Raw genomic sequence first — 11,372 nt, 5'->3', positions numbered from 1 at the left:
ATATTTTGTGTGTAGCGATAAAGGTAGAAAATTATATTAATCTGTAAGTGATATTGAATAAAATATTTGTGGAGATTCACTGGGTCTGTAGATAGCTAGAATAATATCCCAAAACACCAAATCAGATAAGAGACTTCAAAGGTTTTATAAACCAAACTTTACAAAAGCAAGCACACAGAAACTGTTTAAAAAACACCGAGGAACTGATAAAAGAAAATAGGAAAACCCTTGGGCTCTCAAATCCTAGAGGCTTAAATACTAGTACCCTCGACATCAAATACAGAGGAAATCAATTCATCACTTGCATAGTAATCTCACGCCACTACCTATGGAAAGGTATGAATCCCCATTATTCCTCAAATTTACTGCATGGTTTTTCTTAAATCAATCTAGAGAAACAATTGCTTATCAACTTGAAACAAACCCTAAGAGAGAGAAATTTGTCATTTCTTCTCATGGCCTTAGTGGACCTTGCAAATTATTGCAAACATATTTTACGGTTTGTTCTGAATTGATTTTCGAGGGATACCAGTTTTCAATATAATTTATTTTAGTGAGGGATTTAGCTGGTTTCTTTTAAGCTGGGGTTTCTAGTTTAGTAGGGTTATTCATGGATCTAGTGTAAGATATTTATTTACTTTTAAGGGTTGTTACGATGGTTTAGGAGCCGAGATATTGCTCGAACTATGGCTTGTGTGCTGTGGAAAATGAGATAAATCATATTTCAATAGTTCTCTTTAGAAAGAAGTGAAGAACTAAGTATTTTGAAGTTGCCCTATTATATAATACACTCTATAACAAGTGAAAATCCATTGGATTTGGCCAAAGCTCCTATGGCTGTGGAAATTGATGTCATGTTTAATGTTAGTTGCTTTAGCAATGAATCTGTGAGGGCGTTTATAAGTTTTGGAGTCAAGGAACTGGGGTACTTAGTTGGTATGATTCTTTTCATTGAAGGTTTTTCACATGGAATTTGCACCTATGGTTGGGTGTGGTGATTCTCGAGACAAACATCATTGGGTAGAGGGAAAAGCTTACATGAGAAAGGGTCATGGCAAAGGATCTAAAGGAAATGCTGGTTTTAATGCTCAAAATTTGACAGCATAATTGCAGAGAGCATTAGGGGAATTTTGAGGTCTAAAATGGGCCTCCTAAGAAAAATGAACAACCAAAATAAACTTTATAAGAACCAATAGGATTCAAGATGATGATTCAACCATGGGGGATACTTCACAATTTTTAGAGTACAAAAGTAAACAGATTAAAAAATGATAAAACTACTTTTTCAACTTGTATTTTCAACTTATCTCCCTAAGGTTTTTACTCAAATTTCAAGCGTGAGTACTCGTGGGATGAAAAATTTAATTCCTCGTCCAAGGAGTACCCCCGTTGCATACTTTTTATGGACCCTACTACACGAAAAATGAGAAATACATGAAAAAACATGATTGCAATCACATTTTTCATGTATTTATCATTTTTCATGTAGCAGGGTACATCGAAAGTATTCAACATTGGTGTTCCATCGATGAGGAATCAAATTATGCATCCAACGAGTGTTTTAAGTCAAAATTTGAGTAAACCCATAGAGAGATAAGTTGAAAATACGAGTTAAAAAAAATTGTTTCTTCTTTTTTCCCTCTAAAATTTGATGATGTAATATAATATTATTTTATTATTTCCACTATTATTTTATAATTTCCTTAGGAGGCCCATTTTAGACCTCAAAATTCCCCTAGTGATAATGACAACATGGGCAATTCGATTTTCGATAATGGAAAATATGAAGCAGCATATGAGGGATTGTTGAGCCTTAGCAGGAAGTAAATAACTGTAAATTGGGATCATCCTCATAATGAGACTATTAGCATGCCTGTTGTTGGAGGATTGCACAATGTAAATACTCATGTTACTTTTAAGTTGGAGGGGTGCTCCAAGTAGAAGGTATGGTAACTTCGTGAGAAATTGACAAATGAATTAGAACAAGTTAGGGGCACATTCAAGAGACTTGAGGGTAGAGAATTGTATTTGAGGGGCTGTTATGTTTCTATAGGAGTAAACACTAGTTACAATGCCTCTTAGTTATATGGAAATGATACGAGGAACAACAGTGGCAAGGAGGTCACATCTGAAATGGCATCTGGTGGAGCAATCACACCTAAGCAAAATCAACGAGAGTCTAATCCTGCTCGTCAGTTGAGAATATATATCATGGAAAACAATCAAGTTGCAAGTGGCATGGGGGAAGGGGAAGTGCACACCAAAGGCTAACTAGTATTACTGCAATTCAGAATTTGATTTTGGAAAATATAAATTCCCACCTACATAGGGTAAGAAATCTAAATATAATGGTAACAAAAAGATTTCACGATCCAAAGTATTTTCTAAAGAGACAATGCAGGTAGGAAAAGAGTTCATGCCACAAAAATCTGTGAATGAGGTCTTCAAATAATGCAGCTTGTTGATTACAAAGCTGATGAAACACAAGTATGGTTGGGTGTTTAACTTACCAGTTGATGCATAGGCACTGGGACTTCATGATTATCATACGATAATAAAAGGGCCAATGGACCTTGGTACTATAAATTCCAAGCTGGAGAAAAACCTATATAACTCACCATTTGTCGAATATGTGAAAATGACATTCTCTAATTCCATGACTTATAACCCAAAAGGGCATGAAGTTCATACAACGAATGAGAAATTGTTGCAATTATTTAAGGAGCACTGGAAGCCTATATATGAAGAACACCTTGATGGTAAGATGAGGTTTGGAAGTGGGTAGCAACTTGGGGAAATCAATAGTGCTAAGAAACTGCCTTTCCAAGACTCAAAGAAGAATTTAAAGAAATCAAAACTTGCTGGAGGGCCACCTCCCCAAAAACCCAAATCCACAAATCACCATGAAAGTAGAACCCCAACTGCCAAAAAACCTAAGGCCAAAGATCCCCATAAACGTGATGTGACTTATGAAGAAAAGCAAAAGCTAAGTACAAACCTTCAAAATTTACCTCAAGAAAGATTGGAACTTATAGTTTAGATCATAAAGAAGAGGAACCCATATGCATGCCAACACGATGAAGAAATAGAGGTTAACATTGACAATTTCGACACTAAGAGTCTTTGGGAACTTGATAGATTTGTCACCAAATATAAGAAAAGATTGAGCAAGAATAAGAAAAAAGTGTTACTTGCTGATCATGCTAAAAAATCCAATGAACATGGTTCAACCAGAAATAAGCATCCAATGATTGGAAGAGAGCTACCAATGAAAAATAAAAAGGGAGAACAAGGTGAGAAGGAGGTTGAAATAGATCGCATGGCAGCAGCAAACCCAACCGTTTTTGAGGTTGAGAAGGATGGTGTTTATGCAACCAGATCTAGCAGCTCTAGTAGCTTGAGTAGTAATTTAAGGTCTTCTTTCGATAACTTTGATTCTGGGAGTTCCTCGGGAAGTGAATCTGATGCCTATGTTGCAACTTCACCTCCTGCTGGTTCAAACACATCAACTAGGGGTTGATTCAGAGGATATTGTGGCAGAAGGTGAAGATGGTTTAACATATTGGGAGTCAAAAGAAGATGTTTGGATTTCATACGATGGAACCCAATTGCTTCAGAGGCTACAATGTAGGAATGCAATGTCATGTAATCTATTTATTCACCATTGACTGTGGCATTGTTATAACCAAAAAGAGAGTAGTATATTTTTAAATTTAATGCAACCACATTCCTTTGGCAAGATGCTTTCTTGATGGTCATATTATAGGATATGATCAGAAATCCGATTTGCATATTTTGAAAGAACATTGGTAAGAGTGTAAGAGAGACCAATGTTGATGATACTATAAAAAGGGATTATCTTAAGGCAGTTTCACTCTCCTGGTACATTCTTACCATCGTAGCCACATGATTGGAAGTACTGACTTAGTGCAAAAGACATGATAGACACTAAAATAAAAACTAAGCTCATACAATCCTATCGTGTCCTTTTTTATTGTGGTTGTATTGAAGAAAGTAGATTTTAGCCCATTGTTCTGTACTTTGAATTATTGATTCAAAGGGTGTATCATAGGAGTTACTTTGAGTTATTGATTCAAGGGTGTCTCAAAGGACTTTCTATGAAAAAATATTAAAAAAAAACAAAACAAATAAGAGAACATGAAACCTCCTTCAAATATATTCACCTGTAGATAGAATATTAGTGACTGCCAGGTCTGGGATGAGATTTTAGAGTGAGTAAGGAATTTGATAGTATTAGTTCTCCTCAACTCAATTGAATGTTAGCTGCATTTGTTTCAAGTCCTTTAGCTTATTTTCCATGATGCCCCGAACCAGTTAGAACATCTCTAACAATGTTGCTTATCCTATTCTTTGTTGAACCCTTATGTCTCCTTACTAGAGTCCTAGTTGTATTGAGTTTAAGAAGGAATTATTGAGGCATATGGATGGGAAGTTCATGGCCATGGTTGATTAGTTGAACATGTAGTGGAAAGAAGCTCATGGTGGGTTGTGTGAACAGGTAATGGAAACATGCTATGTAAAAACTTATGGCAAGGGGTTTGCAAAGCACAGTTGACGAGTGGAAAAATATTTCCATATGCTTGAAAACTAAGTGTTTGATTATGCATCATAAACTTCACAATGTGAGTTTGAGTGGAAGGTGAATTAATATAAACAAATTGCATCCTATTTTAGTTTATAAGCCTATAGTTTGTAAAGTAATAACTCTATTAGTATGATATTTGTATATATTTTCATTGAGTGACATAATACTCCATGATCCATTGATTGGCTTGTGACTGACTTACTGGGCATAACCCTCATAGATAACTGGGTTGTCATAATTGAAAGTTCAACTACATTCTGTGTTTAAAAAAATTCTCTTTGCTTGGTCTTAATAAAACCTTTTAAACAACCGGGAAAACATATAAATTTGAAATTTTGTTTGGTGGGAAATTTTTTTATTATTTTTATAGATTTCATTTGACACGTGATCTTGCGATTTGCATGTCAAGATTTCATTTGACATTTCATATTGATATTTGTGCATTGGGTGTTAAAAAAATTATATTTTCTTGCACTCTTTCCAATCGCATGAGACAAATCAAGTTGTCATCCTTCAAAATACATAAAAATTAAATCAAAATTTGTATCTTAATATCTATGGCATATTTTTGGTGCAATATTTAGTTTCGTACTACACTGGTCCTTTTAAAAAGTAAAGTATAAAGTGCAATCTAAATTTTATATTTTGTTTTATTTATATAATTTTATGATAGAAATTAATTATATATATATATATATATATATATATATATATATATATATATATATATATCAAGAACTTGTTTTTTTATAGGTAAAGAAATAGATTAATGATCAGCAAGCTTGTCACTTGATTTTCTTTGAATAATGACTATGAATCAACGTGCATTAATGGATATCTCTATGACTAATTTAACAACTAAAATATGATAGTGACATAATTTAGATATGATCATTTTTTATTTTTTTATTTTTGACAATTATCTAATTTAAGATAATTTTTAATACTAACTATTTTACATATGGTGATAATAATTTAGAGAAGACTAAGTGATTCAAATATTTTAAAATTCTATGTTTCACACAAATTTAACTATAATTATAACCTTAAACAAAGGATCATAAAAGTTCAAAATCCTAATTTGGTTATGAAAACAATTAAATAAATGGACTTTTGAGTGTGGAAAAAAAAGAAATCCTTATTTTGAGATATTCGTCACACTTATTTGTTGGATGTGTATAAAGTTTGAGGTTGCAATAGAATTATAAAGGAATATCAAAAAAATCTAAGTGTTCTTTATGATTTAATCATAAAAGTAAAATAAATATGCCATGTCATATCCTCATCGTAAGAGTTAGCCTTTCCCCTATTGAGAATATGACTATGGCTAAGTACCTAATATACAAGCATGGAAAAACTAACATGAAAGATTCGATTATTCGTAAGATTGTTTCAAACTCTAATAACAGTCACTTGTGACTTGAGAGGGTTTGGCATAAAGATGTTAAGAGTTGGCTCAATCATTGGAAAGGAAAGAAGGAGATCATTTTAAAAATAATTATATCATTGAACATGTTATCGAATTCAAGTTTAATGATAAATTGTGGTGTGATAAAAAATAGAAGATAAGAGAAAATAAAGATATTGTAAAGAGGTGATTGTTCCCAATGTAAAATATCAAAAGTATCGTTTTGTTATGGCAACTTAAGAAAGACTTGACAAGCTTCATAATCAAATAATGTGATATATTATCCCTAAAACACCACGAAATAAAATAATTTGTAATATTTATGATACTAAGAAGGCCAAATATTTAAATAACTTTCACTTAAAATTCCATATGTATTTCCTCATTAAATATCACTTTCATAATATCTATAACATAATCAACCTTCCTACCCAACTAAATTTTCTCATTTTTCTTAAGGTATGATAAACCAAAGTTGGTCTCAATAGATTGTGACAACATCGACATCGACATAATTTATTAAAGAGAAATAAATAAATAATAAATAAGCATTCTTCTAGAGGTGATCATAATATCTATATGTTTAATGACAGATAGATATATGGGTTATAAGTATTGGTTTAGGCATTACTGCAAAGAGAATTCCAAGCATTAATGCATCTTGAATCCCTTTCTTCATTATGTTAGTTTGGTTTGGAGAAGCCAGATAGACATGGGGACCATTATTATGCATGTGTGAGGTTATTGGTTCATTTGCATGAGGAAATCTATGAGCATGGAAACAAGACTCTCACTATTTAGAGTCAAGAGGATATTTGGTTATGATGATGACCTTTTTCCTTCAATGTCCAAGGTAAAGGGTAAAAAAATTGAGAGTAAATGGCCCTTGAAGGCCAAACCCCAAGAAGAATGCTAATCAAAATGGCTAAGAGCACAATGAACTTAATTCTTGAAACTAGTAAAAAGAAAATTTAACCATGTCGATGACTAGGGTTTGCAACTTTTGGCACTCTAAATAGTGCAAGACGTCATCCTCACTACCAACAGTTCTGACATGGTCACCAAAAAAAATTCCAGAAACGCTCGACGAAGGAAGTCGAGAAGCAGTCTCATATACTAGATTCGAAGAGTTGTCTTATCATTTGACTCCACACTCAGTCCTAAAATCCTCCTGGGAATGCTTCTCTTATACTCTTTTGAAGTGTCTAGAAAAGCAGCATGGACACCAAATGCCATCGAAACCCCAAACCTCTAAGCAAATTCTTCTCTCTAACCAAATAGCCATATCTTCTCTCAAATTCCTCAGAGACTTTGATATCATCAAAGCTAATAGATGTGGCCATGAAAATCTTAACACCATTGGCATTTGCATTCTTGACAATATCAAAGTAATCCCATACTTCTCCTTTGGTTCCAAAATACTGGACCAAAACCACATAGACATCCTTGGAATTACTGTAATCAAAATCCTTCAAAACAACCTTTAAGGCCTTCAGATCAAGAGCGCCTACCTGAATTGACATAGCTTCTATTGCAATAGTCTTTTTTTCTAGAAGAGAAGAGTTGGACATGAGTAAGCCGGTATGATATGTAATAATAATTTCAAAACTCAATAGTGGCTCCAGCCTCCCCTGGGAAATCTTTGGCTTGTCAATTTTTTGTCTAGCTCTTTGAAGTTGTCCTTTGATTTGTATTGACCCAATTGGTAAAAGAAATAGTCTAAAAACTTATCCATTTTGTCTTCACAATTTCCCTTCCTAGTATGGAAACGTAAGAAACCAACAATTTCTTCAATACTAGAAGAACTAAATAGGGAATTGTATAAATGCTTCAGTCATTTGGTTACTTACCTGTGTAATTTCCCATCATTCATCTTATTCTAGGCATAACCAAATGTTACAATGAAAAATTTCCATCAACTAGTAAGTAACCACTGAAGTAGAAGGTTGCTCTTCGTAATCATAATCCCAACTACAATCATCTGAATAACGCTTTCAAAATCCTCATTTTCTTCACATCAACCATGTCTATGTGAATACATGATGATCAATTGATTCCTTCCCATTTCTTTCATTTGAACCCAAGAATTTCACTCAACATTGCAATTATCCACTCATTGTTGTTTGCATTGTTGGTGCTGTCAGCTTGACTTCTCCTACATCCATCATACGTCAACATCGTGGCTTGGAAACTCCCAAAAAATATCTCATCTTGCGCAACATATTAGGTTGTAGCATCAATGTCATCTTATGGGTCACACAATGCCTTAATCAATGGGACATAAATTCTTACTTTTTCACTTTATGAATCACTCTAGCCTTATAATCAAACAAGGTTGTGTCATCGAGTTCAGAGGAAGGACTATTAGAACTATCCCCACCACTTTCCTTCTAAAAAACCCAGATATTGTTGAAACACACCAGATCAAACAATGGTTTCATGAAATAGGTTTCAATACATCCTTGTCTTCACCGAGTTGAAAATATGCAAGAATATCTAATAGATCCCTCATAATAGAAACAAACTTTGAACTTGTTATGATTCGATAAAACTCTATTTATTGTCATTCATGCTACCATTACAACAATTAACATGGAAGATTTTTACTTCCTTGCATGCCCCCTTAGGATTGATGGGATGCAATGCATGAAAAGGTTGTCCTACGATCCCACAACATGTGGCATTGCACGAAATGCAATGATGCCTTCCTTGAATGTGACTACCACTATGCATTTCGTCTTGAATTACATGACCGTACTCGTCATCTGGAAAATTTCGTTGTTTTTGAAGATGTTGCAACTAAATTCTTAGGTGTAACAACAAAGGACCTTGACCTCCTTTTAAGCAAGCCAAAATCCATTAGACACATCTCCACCTAGATTAAATGTCATCATTTCCTTTTCACCCTATCTATTAAAACGTATGCTTTAAATGACGTTGAATGCCTCCACCCAACCCTTATGCACTATTTTTTATGTTCAAAACTTATTTCATGCCATTTTAAAAACCCCGAAAGAAATTGAACTCCTCTTCTATGCACCTTCTACCTGCAATGATTTCCACTATTCTGGGACATTTATGTTAGTGTAACTTTCTTCTTAAATTTAGCCTCCTACTACATTCTTTAGAAGATATATAAAAACTCAAATTTTGATTGTATTTCATTGTCTATATATTTCATTTATTTATTGCCTTCCATATTCCCCCCTCCTCCTATCGATATTCATTTGCACCTCCCGGTGCAATTGCTAGTTGTATATTAGTTGAAAGAAAAAAAGAAGCCATAATAAAACAGAAAGTAGATTATGACAATTAAACACAATCTTCAATGAAATTGGTAAGGTTTCCACTTGAATTGAGGTCAATGAAAAATTGCCTTTTATTTTTTATTGATCAACAATAGTTATGATATCACAACAAAGTAAATCCCCTTTGATCGAAGAAATTGAATTCAAAGGGGAAGGTTGTTTATTCATTTTGAATGGGGAAAGAAACACCTCAATTTTGGAATTTTATGCTTGGGAGAAGCTTCCAATTATATTTAATGAGACTTCCATATTAAGTAATACTTAATTAGTTTCAACCATTTTTATTACTTATAAATATGCTTGAAATGGTTTACACAAAAAAATAAATAGTACCGACTTCAACTTAAATGGATATATAATTAGTACAAGGTTTCGAAAGGGTTATTTGTGCACTCTTTATTTATATCTAGGTTAATTGGCATATCGTGATAAATATAAATAATGTTAAAAAAAAAAAGGAAATGGTTATAATTTTCAAAATTCACTAGAATTAAGAAGGAGGATTTGACTTGAGTTGTGTGATTTTATTGTTTCCACTCCTGAGCTCATGCTACTTTGAAAATAATTATCATCGAGTTTTGAAATCTTATGGGGCCCTATGAAAAATAAATTTTATTGTGTTAATTGGTTAGTGAATTGTATATTTAATTTTTGTATCACAGAACTCAGAGTCATAACTTGAATCTTTAAATAGAAACAATAAACTTTGTATTCATGAAAAAATCATGATAGATAACTTGTAAGTTGTTTAACAGTTTTTATGTTTTTTTTTGTTATTTATTTTATTTATTTTTGCATGACAAGTGAAATAAAATAACATGGAATGTACAACCTCAAATGTATATGATAAAGGGTATCACCATATTGAGCAAATACAGGTGTATTTTTATAGTAGAAAATATAAAATAACTTTATTAGTCATAGGCAATGTTTATATATAAATTTTGAAAGTGATAGAGGATTGATAATTAATAATATTTATAAAAAAATTGTTTTAGATGAAGCTAATTTAATGCTTGTTTTAGAAAGGAAAATTTCAAGTTTCACGTGTCTTAATCACAATTTATGGTATGAGTTTCTACTTATATATAATATTAATATCCATTTGGAATTTTCAAACCACCATTGATCTAGCTACCTACTTGTTTAAAAGCGACAATTTAAGAAATGTCCACTGTAATATAGTTGAATGTATAGACTATATAAAATGTAGGTGTAACGAAAATATACTTGATGTCTTCATTTTAATGGTTAGATCTTATCCAAATTAAAAATGAGTGATATTAACTTCAATGACTCTACATTACATGGAACTTGGAAACAATAATGTTTTGCTTAAATAATTGTAATATAGGCCGATAATAAGATATAATCTTTATTTATTAGTGAAATGTATAACATCATGATATTCATGAAATATTGAATTTTTTTTAGTGGTGGAAGGTTGAGATGGTATTCAAGTTTTTTTTTAATATAAATATAAATAAATAAATAAAATCAACATCTCCTATGTGAATAAGTTTGTTTATCCCAATGAGATACTAATGATTAAGCTCTATAATGATCAAGTGAGGAGAAACTTTCCAAGCTCATTCATAAGGATGATATTCCTTGTTTTGTGGAATGATGATTACTAAATGAAAAAAAAAACAACTAAGAATGATGTAAATTGGAAATGAGAATTTAGTATTGATATGAATGAAAGGTAATAGATACTTTATCCATACTGATGTGCTTGTAGTCCATTGGATGGATATGGGTGGATAAGGTTTATCAATGATCATATTCCATTCATATAAGGAAAAAAAATTATATGTACAATATAAGGTGTATATAGAATTAAGAGTTGATTTGAAATATATTTAACCTCTCCAAAAATGTTTATATAATACATTCATGTATTTAATAGTTAAATGAAAATAAATAGACTTGCTTCTTTGTTCCTTGCTTAAAATAGAATCTGCTAGTTGGGAGGATGTAGAAACGATAGGTCGCAACTACCATTCACTTTGGACAATGTGTTATGCCTATTTTCGCTAGATAGCCACTT

General features: G+C 32.3%; 1 pseudogene; it reads left to right on the top strand.

The window, feature by feature from the left end:
- Window positions 1-1,869: 1,869 nt before the first annotated feature.
- Window positions 1,870-3,520, top strand: LOC149145574 (transcription factor GTE4-like; annotated as a pseudogene).
- Window positions 3,521-11,372: the final 7,852 nt, after the last annotated feature.

The sequence above is a fragment of the Pinus tabuliformis genome, chromosome X (assembly GCF_031772625.1).
Source record: "Pinus tabuliformis cultivar Carrire ecotype Pingquan chromosome X, CPIR1, whole genome shotgun sequence".
Taxonomy (NCBI): Eukaryota; Viridiplantae; Streptophyta; class Pinopsida; order Pinales; family Pinaceae; genus Pinus; species Pinus tabuliformis.
The sequence above is the reverse complement of the archived record's forward strand: the minus strand, read 5'-3'. Positions and strand labels throughout refer to the sequence as shown.